General features: G+C 48.1%; 1 long non-coding RNA gene across 1 annotated transcript; it reads right to left on the bottom strand.

The window, feature by feature from the left end:
• Positions 1-11,252: 11,252 nt before the first annotated feature.
• On the bottom strand, positions 11,253-20,245 carry LOC102162152 (uncharacterized). The gene is made up of 3 exons (XR_302835.4): positions 18,864-20,245; positions 18,157-18,302; positions 11,253-11,366 (listed from the first exon to the last, which is right to left on the bottom strand). It is a non-coding gene; the product is annotated as an uncharacterized LOC102162152 (long non-coding RNA).
• Between the last annotated feature and the right edge of the window lie 1,242 nt (positions 20,246-21,487).

The following is a 21,487-nucleotide window of genomic DNA, read 5'->3' as shown; positions in this document are numbered from 1 at the left end:
AAGTAGCCACAGGATGGAGATCACCTGGTGCCCCAGGTGTGCGTGTCCTTGTTCTTCCAGGCCACTTGGCACACAACCAAGAGCGAATGGAAATGAAAGCTCTCGCTGGCCTGCCGTGATACAGCCTGGAGAGAATCGGGAGCCACGTCAGTTCCCTCCTACAGGTTCCTGAAAGCTCCCATCTGGAGTGCCTCACAGCTGGAGGTACTTACAAACCACAGTAGAGGCACCATCATTACTCCTGGGGGCTTGATCAATACGAATGAAAAAAAGAGGATATCCAAGCACATCCCATGACGTGGCAAGTCAGGTATCCCATAGCAGGAGGCACACTGCCCTGCACTGTGAGGAAGCGAGATGACAAAGGTCTCCCTCAGTAACTTGCCGCCCTCCCCCAGAACAAGTCCCCAAAGTGTCACAGACCGCCTCAGTCTGGATCTTCGGAAAAAAGAGACAGAGCACTTAAACTGGGGAATTTAAGGGCAGTGAGTTAAAAGGATGTTTGCCAAGGTGTGGGCAGGGCTTGGCTTGGGGAAGCCAACAGTAAGGATGTAGGGAGCTTGGCCCGAAGGGGTAAATTTGGGGCAGCTACTGGCACCTGTAAAGCATAGATGTACAGAGTGGGCTGCCTGAAATGAGATGCAGCCTAGAGTAAACCATGATGACCCAGCGGGGAGAGGATCAGGGGAATCGATACCCTGACATCATTCTCCTCCCCTCTTCTGCCCTCCTGCCACTGCCCTCCCAGTGGCCAAACCCAATCATAAGTCAGAGGGCAGGGGGGTCTGTTGGTCCAGTTCATCAGAGCAGGTGGGGTAAGGGTGGAGGGGAAAACAGATGGTCCAGCACAGACCAATCTATGGGCTGAACCCAAGATGACACATACACACCAAGGAGGCTCTATGCCCCACTCCACACTCATGGCAGACATTAATAATCAATCAAAGCGATTTTGCCTGCTGGGCTTGGACAGCCTTTAGGATACTGAACACAGGGCCTCACACTGAATCTATTAACCTTGGAACATGGCATGTGTGGTGTGTGGTGTGTGGTGGGTGCCGCTGGCTGCCTAGCTAGTACCCATCCCCTCATTCTTCCTTGCTAACAGAACCAAGATATTATTCAGGTACTGACATAACCCTGGCCCAGGGGAGAAACAATTTTCCTGGCAGTGAGGAGTGGCTAGTTCGAGGCTCGCAGAAGGCTCTTGCCTAGCTGATGCCAATCTCCTTCTTCCCTTCTTCTTACCTTGTGTGCACTGCTCATCTTGAGACTAAGTCTTTGACAGCTCCTTTGAGCTCCTGACCCAGTGCCACAACCCAAAATTTCCAGACTCCTTGATATGTGAGAAAAGTAAATTATTTGTTTAACCCACCGCTCAATGGATTTGTCTGATATTTGCATTCAAATGCCCTCATAAGTGACGTAAAACTTCTGTGCCATCCTTGGGCTGGACAGATATGAATCCTCTCACGCGTGCAGGAGTTCACTTATCTTGTGCCAATTGTCAGGTGCGAGATAAGGTAGGTCTAGCCTGCTGCCTCCTCAAGGACACTCGATTTATATTTTGCAGGATGAGTAGGAGTCTGCCACATGGATAAATCAGAGGAAGGTGCAAGAAGCAGACATGTCAGGGCATTAAATACAAAGCCAACGAGCAGTCTATGATGTGTTACAAAAGAAGAAACCATCAGTTTTGAACAACTTTGAAAAACAACCAAGTCACCCTAATTCAAACCCAGTCCTGAAGATTGTAGACGTGATTATCCACTTGGAAAGAACTGGAAAAACTGCCAAACAATTATGCTATTTGCTTGTAGGATGAGAAATCAAAAAGGCGTTTAGGACTTACCAAAACAAGTAAAATAGATGTAAAGTGAAATGAAGTATATTCAAGGTCTTGTTTCCCCTTGGCTGAATTTGGGTCACAAACCTTGAGACCAGGGCCATCTCTCTAAATGATGTCCCAGCTGCTTACCGAGTCTCGTCCTCTGGCCACTCTGGTCTGCTTGCTGATTGACACTCATGCCCTGGGTCCATGCCATTGCCCCCCTTCACCATTTCTTCAAGACCCATTTGAAGCTCCCCCAGACCAAATAAAGGTAAACCTTGGGTGACAGAGAGGCTGGATTTAAGAAAGACATACACAGAGTTCCCATCATGGCTCAGTGGTTAACGAACACGACTAGCATCCATGAGGATGCGGGTTCGACTCCTGGCCTCGCTCAGGATCTGGCGTTGCTGCGAACTGTGGTATAGGTTGCAGACATGGCTCAGATCCTGCGTTGCTATGGGGTAGGCCAGTGGCTACAGCTCCGATTCAACTCCTAGCCTGGGAACCTCCATATGCCGCCAGTGCGGCCCTAAAAGACACACACACACACACCCCCACACACACACACCCCACACACACACACCCCACACCACACACACCACACACACACACACACACACACACACACACACACACACACCCCGGCTCTCAGGAAGCCCTGCTGCTGTGAACTCCGGCATCCACAGGACAGGCTATATCTAGTTCTAACCACATATGGGTCAGTTATTCAGTCTTCTCTTGTGTGATGCTTCTCCTGGTCAGGAAGTGTGCTGACCACCTATCCAGCAACCATCACAACTCTTCCCAATAGGAAAGTCTTCTACAGACAAGCTCTTTCTCTGTGCCAACTAGAGGATGTTGGGGTGGCACTAGCACAGGACAGGATCCTTCTATACATGGGTAGTCATGTGACTCAGGCCCAGCCAAACGCAGCAGTATCTCTGACCTCAGTGAGTGGTCCAAGGGGTACACACATGACCTAAGCTGGGCCAATCAGAGTCTTTTCTGAGATTTAAAGAAATTGAAGTGGGAAGTGGGCTGGTAGCAGGAGGAGAAGAGAGAGAAAAACATACAAAAATAGAAGCAATGAGAGAGGGAGAGAGAAATGACATTTGAGTACGTAGATCCAGTAAATCTTCAAGTTAGGTCCATCCCATCTTTCCCAGTTTTGTGAGCCAATAAATCTCCCTTTTGGAGTTCCCACTGTGGCTCAGTGGTAATGAACCTGACTGATATCCATGAGGACATGGGTTTGATCCCTGGCCCCGTTCAGTGGCTTAAGGATCCTGTGTTGCCGTGAGCTGTGGTGCAGATTGCAGACACGGCTTGGATACTGCATTGCTGTGGCTGTGGTGTAGGCTGGCAGCTGAGGCTCCTATTTGACCCCTAGCCTGGGAACTTCCATATGCTGTGGGTACGGACCTAAAAAGACAAAAAAATTTTTTTAAATAAATAAATCTCCCTTTTGTTTAAAAATTAATTCAAGGAGTTCTCTTATGACACAATGAGTTAAGAATGTGGGGAGTTCCCGTCGTGGCGCAGTGGTTAACGAATCCGACTAGGAACCATGAGGTTGTGGGTTTGGTCCCTGCCCTTGCTCAGTGGGTTAACGATCCGGAGTTGCCGTGAGCTGTGGTGTAGGTCGCAGACGCGGCTCGGATCCCGCGTTGCTGTGGCTCTGGTGTAGGCCGGTGGCTACAGCTCCGATTTGACCCCTAGCCTGGGAACCTCCATATGCCGCAGGAGCGGCCCAAGAAATAGCAAAAAGACAAAAAAAAAAAAAAAAAGAATGTGGGCGTTGTCACAGCAAGTGGTTGGGCTGCTGCTCTGGTATGGGTTTGATCCCTAGTCCAAGAACTTCTACATGCCGAGTAAGTGGCAAAATACGTAAATAAATATACACAATTTAAAAATAAAAATTAAATCAAGTTACATCACTGTCATTTGGAAATGAAAGGGTTACAACTAAAACCCATACTGTTACCCCACTGCTCAGCACATGTCTGCAGGACTGACAACAATTAAAAAGGCAAGGGCAGGACTTCCCACCATGGCACAGTGGAAAGAAATCTGACTGGGAACCATGAGGTTTTGGGTTCGATCCCTGGCCTCACTCAGTGGGTTAAGGATCTGGCATTGCCATGAGTTGAGGTGTGGATTGCAGACTCGGCTCAGATCTGATGTTGCTGTGACTGGCGTAGGCTGGCAGCTGTAGCTCCAATTGGACCCCTAGCCTGGAAACCTCCATATGCTGTGGGTGCAGCCCTAAAAAGCAAAAAACAACAAACACCAACAACAATCCCCAATCCCGCAAGGGCAGATTATAGTTTGAAACATATTGGCTATGAGTCCACTTTTATGAAATGTTCAAAAGAGGCCAATCTAGAGACAGACGACGGTTGGGGGAGGGGGAGCTGGCGTAAAGAGAAGCTTGGGGGTGAGGGCTAAGACGTGTGAGATTTCTTTGTGGAGTAATAAAAATGTTACAGGATTGGTATTGTGGTGATGGTTACACAACCCTGTGAAGAAACTAAAAGTCATTGAATTGCATGCTTGAAATGAACAAATTATATGGCATATAAATTATATCTCAATTTTACATATATATATTTATATATTATATATGATTATATCGTTTTATTTTTTAATATCTATAATTTTATACGTAATAAGAGAGAATGTGTGTGTGATAGTAGAAACTAGAAACCGGATAGATAAATATTTGAGTTACAGGGAAAGCTAATTTAAGGAATATACGCATATCCCCAAATTAATGTTATCTTTCCCACCAGATCCTGCCCCTACATTTCCTGTCTTGGTGAACAGCAGAAGCAACATGCAATTGCCCGAGCCACAAATCTGGGGCGGGGGGCATTTTTCATGTCCCTGGGTTTTAACCAAACACCAAGTTCTCTCACTTCTAGCTTCCAAATCTCTCTCCAAATGACTCTTCCACCACCTCCAGAGCTACTGTCATCATTCAGAACCCCCCACCTGTTTCCCTGCATAGTCTCCTAACTTGTCTCTCTTCTCTAGACTTTCCCCACCTGCCTGCATCGTGTGTTCCAGCTAGATTAATCTTCTTTACAGCCTGGGTCCCATTGTGCCTCTCATCCACCTGCAAGTGGTTCCCACTGCCTAAGATTGAGTCCAGGCTCCTCTTGGTACCCTGCCTGCACCTCCAACCTCCAGTCCACTGCATTCCTCATCCCATTGCCATATCTTTCACTTGCTTGTATACGTGCACACTATTCAAGTCCATCCTCAACCACTCCACATCCCTCACACCCTCCAGGACCTCTCTGGCCTGGTCCAGGTGAATAATATATCCTCCAAGAACCCCCTCCTGACCCCTTCCAGCCAAGTCAGGTGCTTCTTCTACTGGGTTCCTAAACCCCCTCTGTGTGTCTCTATTATAATTCTAGACGCAGAATTATAATTAGCTCTGTGTTTCCCTGCCATAAAAGCCTGCGATCTCCTTGCAGACGAAATCCACGTTGTCTTCTTTTTCTTTGAAGTTCCTTTTTTTCTGCCAGTTTTATTGAGATATAATTGACATACAGCACTGTATATATGTAAGGTATACAGTATAATGATTTTTGTTTTGTTTTGTTTTAAGGGCTGCACCTGTGGCATATGGAGGTTCCCAGGCTAGGGGTCGAACTGGAGCTGCAGCTGCCAGTCTGTACCACAGCCACAGCAACACGGGATCTGAGCCTCATCTGTGACCTACACCACAGCTCATGACAATGCCAGTTCCTTAACCCACTGAGCGAGGCCAGGGATCAAACCTGCATCCTCATGGATACCAATCGGGTTTGCTACCACTGAGCCACAACAGGAAGTCCCAGCATAATGATTTGACTTGAGTCTTATCTTTATATTCTAGCATAGGCTTGGGATGAGGCAAGCATGCATTCAATCATGTGTTGTATGAATAAAACTTCACTGACAACTTCAGAAGTTTAATTAGATTAGGGATGGTAGTAAGACAGTTGAAAAATCATTTGTGGGAAAATAGTCATAATGGGATGAAATAGGTTAATGTTCACAAATTTCTTCCTTTCACCCAACCTACCCAAGAGAACCTCAGAATAGTCAGCCTAATTCTCCTTTCATCCCCATCTCTGGAGAAACCAATTCCTAGACATTTTTGGTACAGAGTCTGGAGTCAGCAAAGAAGGATGCCTGCAGAGGGATTGAAGCAGAAGCAGAAGGACTTAAAGAGGCCAAATCAATCCATGTAATAAAGAATGAAGAGAGGGAAAAAAGGAAGCTCAGTAAGTAGAAGCCACTGGGGCTGGCGAAGAAGGAAAAAAATTCTTTAAAGTTCTGGTGAGGGAACAGCTTCACACAGAGTGTGGGATATAAAAAAAAAAAATGGGCAAGAGTCCCAAGAACATTAAGACATGTGCCATGGGGTATACGTGGAAGCAGCCCACTGAATGTCCTTTCAGAAGGATGAGAAAAATATTAAATTCCCTTTTTAATCCAGTTTTGGTTTATTTGGGTTGTGCTTTTATAACCAATTCTAGGACTGGACCATGTGGGTCATAGTTTCAGTAGGGTTACTTGTTGTTTTGGTAAAAATGAAAAGACACTGGGAAATTAACTGAAAACATATTCTGCTATTAATAGGAGGAGTCTCATCACCCATTTCCATGGACCATACTTGTCTTCAGATCAGTTCATACTGCTGTCTGGTAGGAATTCCTGTGAGGCTGGGATTACACAGAAATGCAGTTAAGCAGCAGGGGACAAGTGACCGTCCACAATCACAGGGACTACCCATGGCAAGGACACCCCAGAATTCTGGGGCCTGAATTTCAGCCCCTGCTTTACATTAGTGGGTTCTATGATCCTGGTCACGTCACTTCCCCACTTTAAGCCTCAGGTTCCTCATTTGAAAAATGAGAGGGTTTAAACCAGACGATCATCAGCTATTCATTCCAACTCTGAGATGCTATGATCATAGGAGTCATGCTATGAGACTCCAGGCTCCAGCTCAGCAGTGAGCTAAAGAAAGCTTTAAGGCAATAGCTCTAAATCTTTTGAGCAAGTATCCTCAGCACCTCCCTGAGGGAAGTTTGAAGAAGCATGTATGCCCATGAACAGTGTTCAATTAAAGAGCTGCAGACGTTCCTGTCATGGCTCAGCAGAAATGAATCTGACTAACATCTATGAGGACGCAGGTTCGATCCCTGGCCTCGCTCAGTGAATTAAGGATCCGGCATTGCCGTGAGCTATAATGTAGGTCTCAGACGAGGCTCAGATCCCACATTGCTCTGGCTGTGGTGTCAGCCAGCAGGTGCAGCTCCAATTCGACCCCTAGCCTAGGAACCGCCATATGCCACAGATACAGCCCTAGAAAGACAAAAAAAAAAAAAAAAAAAAAAAAGCTGTAAACAGGAGTTCCCATTTGGCTCAGCAGATTAGGAATGTGAATAAAATCTATGAGGATGTAGGTTTGAATCCCGGCCTTGCTCAGTGGGTTAGGGATCCAGCGTTGCCACAAGCTACAGTGTAGGTCACACATGTGGCTCGGATCGAGTTTTCCCATGGCTGTGGTATAGGCTGACAGCTGCAGCTCTGATTTGACCCCTAGCCTGAGAACTTCCATATGCCATGGGTGCAGCCTTAAAAAGAAAAACTAATTTTAAAAAAAAGAGCTGCAAACAGAGGATGGAAAACTAAAAAGCAGGCTGTTCAGGAATATTTCTCCAAACCCAGAACCTCTCACTCTGCCTCTCTCCTCAGCCAAACCACACTTACAATGGCATTTGTTAGAGAAACAGAGAACTTTTGTTTGGCGTCATTTAACCAGCTGCCCTGGAAAGACAGCTGCCCTCACTCTGTGCCTGGACACTGTCTCCCAGGCATGGTCCCCACCCCTACAGAGGTGAATAAACCCTCCAGGTGTCAACACGAGAAGCAGGCTGGGAACTGGGTTGGTCCGGGCGGGATGAATTTCTCTTCTAAGGGAGTTTGAAACCCATGGGTGTCCCAGAAGTTTTTCCCAGTGCTTCCCCCACCCTCGTGTGGCCGATCATCAGCCTATTGTGCAAGAAGGGCCATGGATCCGAGGAGGAAGGGCTTCCAAGGCACAAGAAAATGCTGGTCCTCAGCATGGAGAAATTGCATCATTTTCCACTAGAGAGGAATGAAGTCAAGAAAGATTTCTTCAAGGTCAGATTCAGGAATCTGCCGAAAGCCTCAGAAACTCATAAGTGTCCAAGCTAGAAATTGAACTCAGGTTTCTCTGAGACAGAAGCCCATGCTTTTTATTTTATTATCTTTTTTGTTTGTTTATTTGTTTTCTGAGCCACACCCACGCATATGGAGGTTCCCAGGCTAAGGGATCCAATTGGAGCTGCAGCTGCTGGCCTTCGCCACAGCCACAGCGACACCAGATCCAAGCCACATCTGCAACCTACACCACAGCTCCTGGCAATGTGGGATCCTTAACCCACTGAACGAAGCCAGGAATCAAACCCAAAACCTCATGGTTCCTAGTTGGATTAATTTCCACTGTGCCCCAATGGGAACTCCCTATTTTTCTGTCTTTTTCGGGCCACATCCGTGGCCTATGGAGGTTCCCAGGCTAGGGGCCAAATTGGAGCTGTAACCACTGGCCTACAGCACAGCCACAGCACCACCAGATCCAAGCCACATCTGCAACCTACACCACAGCTCACGGCAACGCCAGATCCTTAACCCACTGAGCAAGGCCAGGATTGAACCTGCATCCTCATGGATACTAGTCAAATTCATTTCCACTGAGCCATGACGGGAACTCTCAGAAGCCCATGCTTTTAACCAAAAGACTCCCGCCCCTTGTCATCATCATGGCTGGGGACCTGTGATGATGACAAGGGCACATGCACATTCAAGTGGGCTGGCACGTGGGATACACACCTAGAGAATCACCACCCCTGAGGATGCTTCCCCTGGAGCCCAGACCATGGAAGTGGACATACTCCCTGCTGGGAGCCTGGCTTTCATGTTTGTGGTCATGGAAGGCTGGCTGGTGACCTGGAGGCCTGGGTTGGGTGGAGTCTTTCAAGGGGCTTTGAAAAGAAATAAAAACAGACTTTGAACAACTGGAGTATCCCATGATTTTAACCATCAACTCCTATTTACTCATAAGAATGAAGGACCAGGAGACGAAGGTCATCCTTGTCATGACCTGCAAAACTTTATTTTGTTGTTGTTTTTTCCCAGCTGCCTCCCTGAACCAATTTTTTTCTTTCTTTTTCTTCTTCCGCCATTTGATGGAAGCTGCAGACTTGCGGCGTGGCCAGCATCTATCTCTGGCAGACCTCTCCCACTCTGTTTTATAATTACCTACTCCTGTGACTGTTGCTCCATCATTAGGCTCTGAAATCCCTGAGGCAAGGATCTTATTTTACTCATCTGCATATCCCAGTACCCTGCACAATATAAGGCTCTCCATCCGCAACTGGGAGAAAAGGAGGGAGGAAGCATGGGAGGGAGGAAGGGAAGAAGGGAGGGACTGGGTAGAAATAGATAAAGCCAGGATCTAGGACATAAAGTTCAGGCCCTTCTTATATAACAAACAAGTGTGATACACGGTTTTAATTGGTAGATGAATCCTAAGAGACATTTAGAGGCAAATGGGGAAATACAAATATGGGTGGATATAAAATAATATTAGGAAATTGTCATTAATTTTTAAGTATGTTCATGGTATCAGGATTATGTAAGAAAATGTCCTTATTTTTTTCAAGAGGCATCATAAAGAGGTGAACTATCATGAGGTATATGTAATTTACTTTTAACTATTTAAAATGGTTCAGAAAACAAAGGATGACTGGAGCTTCTGTTGTGGTGCAGCAGAAGCGAATCCAACTAGTATCCATGAGGATGTGGGTTTGATCCCTGGCCTCATTCAGTGGATTAAGGATCCGGTGTTGCCATAAACTATGGTGTCGGTTGCAGAGGCGGCTCGGCTTGGATCCCGCATTGCTGTGGCTGTGGCCTAGGCTGGCAGCCATAGCTCTAATTCAACCCTAGCATGGGAACTTCCATATGCCCCAGGTGTGGCTCTCAAAAAGCAGCAAAAAAAAAAAAAAAAGATGGCAAATTCATGGTTAAAACTAGGTAATGAGTATACAGATGTTCATTATACTATTCTATCTACTTTCCTGCACATTCAAACTTTTTCATCATACAAGGTTCTAATAAAGCAGCTTTCTAACAACCACGGTGCCATTACCAAATCCAGTATCATGACTACAGCCCCAATATCTTACAAACAATCCACATTCTAATTTTGCCAATTGTCCAATATTGCATTTTATACTAATTTTGTTTCCAGGATCTGATCCTGAATCACATTTTGCAGTTATGTGCCCTTTATCTTTTCAATCTCTTTTAATTTGGAACCGTTTCTCAGCTTTTCTTTGTTTTCTGCATTTAAAGACAACGACATTCTTATGGACTTCCTGGTAGCCTAGGGGTCAAGGATCCAGCCCTGTCACTGCCATGGCTCAGGTCACTGCTGTGGCACAGTTTTGATCCCTGGCCCGGGAATTTCCACATGTCACAGACAAGGCAAAAAAAAAAAAAGAAAAAATTGACATCCTTAAATAGTAAGGCTCACTGTTCTGTTTCCTGTGTCTGATTGTGTCCTTATGATTTGATTCTAGAATACTATGGGTTCTGGCAGGAATATGATGCTGTGACATAAAGGCATTAAGATGCTAAGGCCTTCTTCTTGTTTTTTGTTTTGGTTTTTTGTCTTTTTAGGGCTACACCCATAGTATATGGAGGTTCCTAGGCTAGAGGTGGAATCGGAGCTGCAGCGGCCAGCCACAGCCACAGCCATACCACCACCAGATCCAAGCGACATCTGTAACCTAAACTGCATCTCAAGGCAATGCCAGATAGTTTAACCTGCTGAGTGAGGCCAGGGATCGAACCTGCATCCTCATGGATACTAGTCGAGTTCTTAACTCACTGAGCCACAACAGGAACTTCAAGATGCTGTGGCCTTCTCAGTGCAACACATCAGAGGTACCAGATGTCAGCTTGTCCTCTTACTGGCAACACTGATGTTGATCATTTGGTGAGGTGGTGTCTGCCAGGCTTCTCCACTGTAAAGGTACCATTTTTCCCTGTGTAAAGAATTGGTAACCTGTGGCAGACATTCTGAGGTTGTGTAAATACCCTGTTCTCCAACGTTTCACCCAATGGTTTTGGCATCTGCTCATGATGCTCACTTGAATCAATGAATACTTTGATGGCTGCAAAATGGTGATTTTTGTATTTCTCTTTGCTTCTGTGTTTACTAGTTGGCATTCCACCAAGAAGACGAGCTTTCGCCTCTCCCCCTAGCATTTGTTTATTTGCTAGTATCAATAGGGACTCAAAAACATGTTTTGTTTCGTTTTTTTTAAAATCAACATTTCTCTGGGAGGTTAGAAAGGTGGTTCCGCATTTTAGCATGTACAAGTCTTGGTGCCAGTTTCTTCGGCCTCTAACATTGCGTGTAGCATCAGCAGGACCCAGGCTAAAGCACAAATGTGAAAGAAACAAAATCATTTTTACTCTTTTTTTTTTTCGTCTTTTTAGGGCCACACCCTTGGCATATGAAGGTTCCCAGGCTAGGGGTCCAATCAGAGCTGCAGCCACTGGCCTACGCCATAGCTACGCCAGATCCAAGCCATGTCTGCCACCTATACCGCAGCTGACAGCCATACCAGGTCCTTAATCCACTGATCGAGGCCAGGAATCGAACCTGCGTCCTCATGGATACTAGTCAGATTCGTTTCCACTGAGCCATGATGGGAATCCCCTCGTTTTTACTCTTTCCCCCAGCATCCCATCTTGGTTCATTCACTCATTCATTTATTCAACAATCATGTACACCATGTCCTAGGGGCTGAGCTCTGGAGCCCCTGAATTGAAGTCATGTCCCTACTAGTGAGGAAAATAGGAGGCTGGGTGAGCAATGCCACACCAGCCCAATGGGTGCTGTCACGGCAGTGAGCACAGGGCTCCAGGGAAGAGCACTGGAGGAAGGGGTGGAGAGTCAGTGGAGGAATAGGAGTTTCCCAGGAGGGATGGAGAAACAGGCTTTGGAGGTGTGTTTGGAATGAGCGAGGATTCAAGGGCCCTGAAGTTTGGAGGTGGTAGGATTGCCTGGTTGGGTATGGAGATGTCGCCACAAAACAGACCAAGATTATTATTTATAAAAATGGCGGAAGCTCCCGTTGTGGCTCAGTGGTTAATGAATCCAACTAGGAACCATGAGGTTGCAGGTTCGATCCCTGGCCTCGATCAGTGGGTTAAGGATCCAGTGTTGCCGTGAGCTGTGGTGTAGGTCACAGACCTGGCTCTGATCAGGTGTGGCGGTCATGTAGGCCAGCAGCTGTAGCTCCAATTGGACCCCTAGCCTGGGAACCTCCATATGCCGTGGGTGCGGCCCCAGAAAAGACAAAAAAAAAAAAAAATGGCATCCCACGATGGCGCTATGTTACAACCCAGCTCCTCTCATTTTGCAACTTGCTCTGGACATTGTTTCCATGTCAACACAGGCAGATCAGTTTCCGTGGATTTTGAAATGAGTCATTTCCAGGGTCAGACCGTGATTTATTCAACCAATGCTTTGCTGATGGGCAAGTGGGTTGTTCCCAATGTCTTTGCTACTGCAACCTTTGCTCATCTTTCTTCTCCCGTGTCTCTGTTTCCTTGGGATACGTGGGGGAGTGGCTTTTGGTTTCCAAGATCAAAGCCAAAACTGAAGGATTCAAGACTGGAGTCAGCCAAAGAGCATGAGACTGCCTATGGTTTTCCCTCATCCATGCCTCATCCCACAGAGGGAGAACACCCCTATAGAAGGACGGCCTCCCTGCCTCCCTGCCTCCCCTGAGCTGACTGTGGACCATGCGTGAAAGCAAGGATTCAGCTAACAGCTCACACCAATTACTGCCGACACAGATGAGTTAAGACTCCGAGTGGGCACACTGACATTTTCTAGACATAAAAGTTAGAGCCTAGGTAGACTACTATCTTGTTCCAAGATATCAGAAAGGAAAAATATGAAGAATGGAAAGGTTGAGAAGCCACCCTGCCAGGAAATGGGGGAGGAGAGGAGGATTAGCCCAAGGGGGGAAGCAGAACACTGACCTCAAAGCCAGGCCATCCAAGTCCCGTCTTCCAGGGCAAGTCACTGAACTACTCTGAGCCCTGGTTTTCCTGGGTGTAAGATGGGAAGACAAAGGGTGCTTCCTGGAGGTTTGTGAGGATGGAGCAGATAACAATCCCGAGGCACTGGTGCAGTGCTGGACGGTCAGAAGCCCAAGAGGTGAACATGGCCCAACACAGGTACTTCAACAAAAGAGACTGCATTTCAGGGACCATTTACACAAGTGTGGCTGGGCTAAGGGAACAAGCGAGGCACCCAGAGACTGGCCACAGAGGGCAGCCATCACCTCTAGGGCTGAAGGAACCACAGAGGGAAGAAGTGATTGACAGGAGGGAATCACAGGAGCCAGTGATTGACAGCGCCATGGAGTAGGGGCCCCTTATCTGGAGTCCTCATCGTAGCTAGTGCTGGTGACACGAAAGAGAGAGGAAAAGAAAAATGAAGAAGGGAGTTCCCATTGTGGCGCAGTGGTTAACGAATCCGACTAGGAACCATGAGGTTGCGGGTTCCATCCCTGGCCTTGCTCAGTGGGTTAACGATCCGGCGTTGCCATGAGCTATGGTGTAGATTGCAGACGTGGCTCGGACCCTGCATTGCTATGGCTCTGGTGTAGGCTGGTGGCTACAGCTCCAATTAGACCCCTAGCCTGGGAACCTCCATATGCCACGGGAACAGCCCAAGAAAATGGCAAAAAGACAAAAAAAGAAAAAAAAGAAAAGAAAGATGCAGAAGTAATGCCAGGTTACCGCTCTCCTCCAGCCCTCCAATCTCCTGTCACTGCCTCCCAGGGCCAAGGCCAACCAGAAGTCAGTAACAAGGGACTCTGTGTGATGCAGACCCAGAGGAGGTCCAGCCTGAGGAAGGCAAATGCTCAAATGGACCCAAGTGGATTCAGGCCAGGCCTCCAGGGAAACAAGCTCTCAATTCAGGAACCTAAAAACGCAAGATGGTAGAATTCATCTAGCCCAGCCCCCTTGTGTCAGAGATGGGGAAGGAGCAGTTCAACATGAGGCATCTGCCTAAGGTCATCTTCTACTTAGTTCCACTGCCAGGACCAGAACTGAAATAGCCTCCTCCAGAACCACCTTTTTTTTTTTTTTCCTTTATGATAAACATTATTATCCTAGTCATGCACCAAAATTGCTTTTGGTAGAGCCATCGACGCACTTACTCCTAAAGTATCTGAGCCATAAATGGTTCATTGTCCTTGTACACGATGAGAAATCAAAGTAAGCTCCCCCTTTACGGGCTCAAGCAAGTAGGAAGTATGGTCTTTAATGCTCAAGGAATAATGACGGGCAAATCTTCCTCCAAATTCCAATTCAAAATAGTCCCAATTGGGACTGACGCTTGGTGGGGGAGAAATAGAGTATCCTTTGAGTGAGTGCTATTGATGTCATTACTAATTCACTCATTTCATTCTGGACCCGCAGATGACAGCAAGGTTTCTTGATATTCATTGAGCACCCACTATACACTCAGCATTGTACTATATACTGGGGATTCCAAGATAACATAGACAATATTCTTCCCCTAAAAGCATTTGTCTGCCTGTTTTTGTTTTTGTGCCACATGGAAATTCCCAGGCCAGGGATCCAATCGGAGCCACAGTTGCCACCTACAATATACCTTTAGCAATGTCAGATCCTCAACCCATTGTGCCATAGCAAGAACTCCCTGTCTGCCTGTTTCTTCCTTTTTTTTTTTTTTTAAACAGACGCACCTGCAGCATATGGAAGTGCCTGCCTGGGCCAGGGGTCAAATCCGAGCTGCAGCTGCTTCCTAGACCACAGCCATGGAAACGCTGGATCTGAGCTGCATCTGTGACATACACAGCAGCTTAGGGCAACACCAGAGCCTTAATCTACTGAGCAAGTCAAGAGATTGAACCCGCATCCTCACAGAAACAACATCAGGTCCTTAACTTATTGAGTCGAAACAGGAACTCCCTTGTCTGCCTGTTTCTCTCTCTCTTTTTTTTTTGCTTTTTTAGGGCCGAACCCACAGCAAATGAAAGTTCCCAGAGGAGTTCCCGTCGTGGCGCAGTGGTTAACGAATCCGACTAGGAACCATGAGGTTGCGGGTTCGGTCCCTGCCCTTGCTCAGTGGGTTAACGATCCGGCGTTGCCGTGAGCTGTGGTGTAGGTTGCAGACTCGGCTCGGATCCCGCGTTGCTGTGGCTCTGGTGTAGGCCGGCGGCTACAGCTCCGATTCGACCCCTAGCCTGGGAACCTCCATATGCCGCGGGAGCGGCCCTAGAAATGGCAAAAAGACAAAAAAAAAAAAAAAAGAAAGAAAGTTCCCAGCCTAGGAATCAAATCAGAGCCACAACTGCCAGCCACAGCCACAGCAAAACCAGACCCGAGCCACATCTTCAACCTACACCACAGCTCATGACAATGCAGGATCCTTAACCCACTGAATGAGGCCAGGGATTGAACCCACAACCTCATGGATACTAGTCAGAATCGTTTCCACTGCACCACAAAGGGAACTCCTGACAGTTTCTTTATTCTCCCACTCCCAACACACACACACATCTTTCTATTGATGACAAAAGCACTCCTCAGTCCCAGAGGCTGGCATGAATTTACATCACACCAATATTTTTAGAATCATCACCTGCAAAGATAAGCCTGCTTGTTTGTCTTGTCACAGTAGGAAGATGACTGCCCCTGCATGAGATTTCCCACTCCCCTTTATCTGGGCCTCTGTAACAGCATGGACCTCCCTGCTTCCACCGTCAGAATCCCTCAAGGGCAAGAGTCAAATCTCAAGCATCTTTGTACCCCACTACTCTATGTACTCTGGTGCCTAGTACATAGTAGATGCTCAATACATGTTTATTAATGAATGGAATGGTGATTGGACAAGTTGATGAATGAAAAATGAATACATGGTTTGATGGGTGAGTGAGGGTTATCGATAGGTAGATGAAGGGATAGATAGATGTTTGGGTGGATGGATGGAGAGATGGATGAATAGATAATTGACTGGGCAGATGATGGATGGTTGGATGCTAGGTAGATAGATGAGCAGTTGGTGATGAATAAGTGGATAAATAATTTATCTTCCTTGCAGCCTTAGGACAATAATACCTACTCTCATTATCTCCTAAGTAAAGGCCATGCTGAGAAATAATAATAGTTGCATAACGTAGCGGGGAGAAAAAAACTTGGGGTCAACAGGTCCGGGTTCTACTCCTAATTTCACCACATAGTAGCTGTCTTGACTTGAACACATCCCTAACTCCTCTGGGCCACCTTCTGTTCAGGCTAAAGTGACAGTGATTCCCACCACACGAATCTAGTGGTTGTTATACAAGATAAAATACTATATAAATAACAGTGCTTTGTCCCAGCAAGTGATGCTGGTTAAAATGATGGGCGCTATAAGCAGCTCTCACCTGGCCGTTGTCCATAGGTTGGAATATAACATGTCTCTCCATTAAGCTTTGCAATCCTGAACCCTAATCCTCTGCACTCGATTCCCCAGTTCCCTAGACTAGGGGTGGCCCACTTGCTCATCTCCCTCCAGCCACATCCTATAGCACCTGTGCCCACGGGCAATATGCAGGCAAAGTCCCCGGGACCTGAGCCCACTGTTGTAGGCAAAGCAGGGAGATGCCTGGGGAAGGCCACCTAGAAGTGCCCTGGGTGAAAGCACACCTTCCCAAGTGCTCCTGTATTTCTTAGAAAGGTGATGGCTACATCCACAAGGCCAAAACCATTCGTTCAAGCGTCACTTATTCACTGCGTCCTGTGTGTCAGGTACTGGGAAACAAAGCTGAATAAATGCTGGCCCCTGCCATACATGAACCCCACTGCTCTGTGCCCTCAGTCGATCCCTCAAGGGCCTTGTCTGGTCCTGGAGTTCAAGTTCAACCTTGACCACACAGGACCTGGCAGAGTCCAATACACAGGAGGTGTTCGTGTCACTTCTGCTGCACGAAAGGAGTTCCGTCTAATGGGGGAGGGAGGCCAGGCCACAACAATTTCACTGGCCACCTACAGAGAGAACTAGAAAAACAAAGGAAGGGCATCAATTCAAAACGGGCAAGGTTGGCTCCCCAGAGGAGGTGCCACCTAAGCTGAGTTTGGAGACAGAGAGGAAACATCAAGGAGGTGGGAGGAGACAGCGTTTGGCAGAAACAAGCTTTTCTCTGCCTAACTTCCACCTGCCGCCCTTTGCACAGCTGATGGGTTTTGTTTTGTTTTGTTTCTTTTTAGGGCTGCACCTGCGGCATATGGAAGGTCCAGGCTAGGGGTCAAATCAGAGCTGTGGCTGCCAGCCTACACCACAGCCACAGCAACACCGGATCCTTAGCCCACAGAGTGAGGCCAGGGATCAAACCCATGTCCTCTTGGATACTTGTTGGGTTCTTAACCCACTGAGCCGCAGCAGGAACCCGCACTGACAGGGTTTTTCCTCTCCCAGCGGAAAACAACCTTCAGGGGTCCCACAGAAAGGCCAGCGTGAGCCGTCTGTTCCCTTCACGAGAGCCACCTGTCTGGAGGGCCGGCAGGAACGCACCGTGGCCATTCCTGCCTGGCTTGATGAAAAAAGGGCAGTGACAGGAGGTGAAGAGAGGGTGGAGCAGGTCCTGGGAGGAACCACTTCCATTCCCGGAATTTTCTGCAGCTGAGAGCTGGGGCCAGAGTCCATGGGGCCCAGAGGCAGCCTCTCCTCTGGCTCAGGTTAACTCTGAACAAAGGCACAGAGAGCGCTCACCCTGGAACCTTACGTGCCTCGGATTTCAGAACAGGTGACGCGCCCACTCTTGGCACTTGGAGCTTATAAATCTGCCTGGAGCAGGGCCCAGGGCCAGCTGTGTCTCGCCCAGGGCAGAGAGTGTGCCCAGTTAATCCAAACCCCTCACTTGGCAGGACATGACCAGCCTTACTTAGCCGCCAGCCCCCTGGCCTCCCGGTCCTCAGCCTTAGCCTACGACGGCCTCCGGCTCCCCAGTCCTCATTTCGCTTGCCTTCTGACCTTTGCACACCCTGTCCCCTCTACCCGAGACCCTGTCCTTAGCCCTGTTCCTTTAGCTGGTTAACCCCTGCTCCTCTTTCAGGCCTCAGCTTAGCAACCCCTGCTTCTAGATGTTTCCTGTGATTCCACCCCCAGATCCAGGGGAACTGCCTCTACTCACCTCTTCTTTGCACCTCTGAGTCTGGATTGGGATCGCTGGACGGCGTGCTGGCCTCCCATTAGGGCTCCTTCAGGGCAGAGACCAAGTCTCTTCCACCTTCGTATCCCCAGCAGAGCAAGGCGCCAAGCCACTGCGGGATTGACTCCCTTCAAGAGGATGAGAAAGTCAAGGTTGCTCCTCAGCCGAAAGCTCCTTTGGGACCTGAGCCTGCTCCCTCTGCATGAAAAACCACTCCCTTCTTTCTGTTTGCAAAGGGCTTTCACGTGCACTTTATCACACGCCTTCCCCACCACCCTGGGAGCAGGTATTAGTTTACCCATTTTACAGATGGGGCACCTGACGCCCAGAGCCGCTACAGCAGTTGCCGGAGAGGCAGGCTGGGAGGCGGCCGCAAGAGGACCGGCCTCCAGATCCGCCTGACTCCAGCTCAGCACCACCCGTCAACTCCTTCAACTCTCCCATCACGTGTCCTGGGTTCTGGCATCGCCGGCTGGAGCCCCCCAGCCCAAGATCCGGATGACGTTGCTGCTCGGGCCCCTCCAGTGACACGTTATCTATATTCCATGGGGGACCTTTAGGGTCCTGACTCTTTGGGTGCCCGTGGTTACAGGTCTGTGTCCATCAGAAACACAGGGCTAGGGTGCCTACAGGGAACTCATAAGAAGTGTTCGGAGGGTGAAGGCAAAATGAAGAAAAAAGGGTCTTACCCAGAGCCTCTGGGCCCGGGCGCCGCAGCGCTGCTGGCAGAGGATAAACACCATCTACCTTCTGATCTCACACAGGTGCCTTTCATTGCAAAACTGAACAGGAACCCAGTTGCAAGAGAGTCTGGAAAACAGAGTTCTTCAGACGTGGTAGCACAGGAAAAAGTATCAAAAGGCAAGTATAGAGCCGAACACCAAGAGACAGTATCCATACACCATTAGGGCCACTAGAGAAGAAGGTGACGTCCCCAAAAGGCCTTGGTTTGGACCATGAGCACAGTGGACCCTTGCTTGCTTTGTGGCCGTTCCACTCCTGTTGGCAGTCTTCTTACGTTTGCGGAGTCCCTGGCTTCTACCTCAACACAGAAGTTAGCATCTCACTTTGCCATCCTCCCTTGCAGCTGGAATAAGCACCCGCTCCACAAATCAAGCACAGCCAGGGGGAGCTCTCAGAATAGAAGTAAAAGAAGGGTGAGGAGGGAAACACCCAGCAACATCCATGATCCCCAGAGGCAGCAGTGGCTACAAAGTTGCGTTTGTTGAAGAGGCAATGGTGGTGGGGCATCAGCCCCCCTGCAGCCAGAGGGAGTTGCTGGTGCAGGAGGGTCGCGTTACATCTCGTGCTCAGAGGGAGCAGTTTCCTCATCACCTCAATTCTGCAGTTGCCAACCTCATTGCCAGGAGCTCAGCTGCAAGTCTGATTCTCCAGGCTTCCCAGGGATTCTTACAGTTACCCAATAATCTTTTTTTAAACAAACATTGACGCTAAGGTATAATGTCCTAACAACAAGTATACAAATCATGAGTATACAGTTCAAGCCACTGAGCCATCACTCGTATCAATAAGGAGGATATTACCAGTACCCCCAAGTGCACCAGCCACGGCCCCTCCCAGTCACTGCTTCCTCTCTAAATGCACTGACTTCTAAGGCCATAGATTCATTTTGCATATTCATGAATTTTATATGAATGGAATCATTTTATATACTCTTTTGCACCTGCCTTCTTTCAAGCAGTAGTATGTTTCTGAGATGTGCCAAGGTTGCTATCAATGACAATGCTATCTATGTTCATGTTCTTAGCTGTATAGTAGTCCATTGTAGGAGTAAACCACAACTGACCCATTCTACTGTCACTGCACACTGGGTTGTTTCTGGTTAAGGCTTAATTATAAATAACGCTGCTCTCAGCATTCTTACACATGTCCTTGTGGTGCACTGCAGTGCAGTCATGAAGGCAGCCAGAACTGGGACCAACACAGATTTTTATTTAAAAAAAAAGCTGGAGTTCCCGTTGTGGCACAGTGGTTAACGAATCCGACTAGGAACCATGAGGATGCGGGTTCAGTCCATGCCCTTGCTCAGTGGGTTAACGATCTGGCGTTGCCGCGAGCTGTGGTGTAGGTTGCAGACGCGGCTCGGATCCTGCATTGCTGTGGCTCTGGCGTAGGCCTGTGGCTACAGCTCCGATTCGACCCCTAGCCTGGGAACCTCCATACGCCTCGGGATCGGCCCAAGAAATAGCAAAAAGACAAAAAAAAAAAAAAAAAAAAAAAAAGCTGGAGTTCCTGTCGTGGCTCAGTGGTTAACGAATCCAACTAGGAACCATGAGGTTGTGGGTTCAATCTCTGGCCTTGCTCAGCGGGTTAAGGATCCAGCGTTGCTGTGAGCTCTGGTGTAGGTTGCAGACGTGGCTCGGATCCCACGTTGCTGTGGCTCTGGCGTAGGCTGGCAGCTACAGCTCCGATTCGACCCCTAGCCTGGGAACCTCCATATGCCGCGGGAGCAGTCCTAGAAAAGACAAAATAAATAAATAAATAAATTTTTTTAAAAAGCTAATTTTTGAGTTTTCTGGTGGCATAGCAGGTTAAAGATCAGACATTGGCATTGCTGTGGTTCAGGTCGCAACTGTGACAAGGGTACAATCCCTGGCCCCAGAACTTCTGCTTGCCATGAGCGTGGTGAAAAAATTTTTTTCTTCAATTAAAAAATTAAAGAAGATAATTTAAGAAAAATGTTTTCCCAAACTGGCTTTAAAATAAGATGCATCACTTCTAAATGTGGACTTTAGGGTGACTTCCCAGGCCACAGCCTGCCCTGTAATTAACACACCCCTGGTGGTTACTAAGCGCTGCTGCTGTGGCTGTTTCACTGCAGGACACAGTGGTGATGGGTCACCATCTCTCTGAGCCTGTTTCCTCATCTGTAACGACCTCATCAGGCTCTTGTGTGGGTCAGATTGATGACTGAGCCAGAGGCAGGCAAACTACAGCTTGCTGGGGACAGTCTCTGTACCAAGGCTCCCCAAACATTCACTCACTGAGGTCTCACCCTATTCTGATGAAGTGGGTCTCTTCCTTCTCTTCATAAAGTTGGAAAACCTGAGGCTCAAGGAGGTTTAATAACCGGCCCGAGGCCGTAGGGCTGCTAAAGGGCAGTGTTGGCTGTGTCCAGGTCGGCTGGACTCCCTGGTCCACACTGGATATAAACAGAAGGTGGGGGCTGGGGTTCTGCCTCTAAGGGGGAAGGGGGGAGGGGGCCTTTGGCTTCCTCTGAGGCCAGTGTCACCTTTTGTAGCTTGGGGACCATAAGACCCCGAGGACAATGGTGAGGATTACCCGAGGTCAT

The sequence above is a fragment of the Sus scrofa genome, chromosome 4 (genome assembly GCF_054392235.1).
Source record: "Sus scrofa isolate SSC_HxYL_T2T_F1_AM1 chromosome 4, Sscrofa_HxYL_maternal_Yorkshire_Landrace_v2.0, whole genome shotgun sequence".
In the NCBI taxonomy this organism is placed as follows: domain Eukaryota; kingdom Metazoa; phylum Chordata; class Mammalia; order Artiodactyla; family Suidae; genus Sus; species Sus scrofa.
The sequence above is the reverse complement of the archived record's forward strand: the minus strand, read 5'-3'. Positions and strand labels throughout refer to the sequence as shown.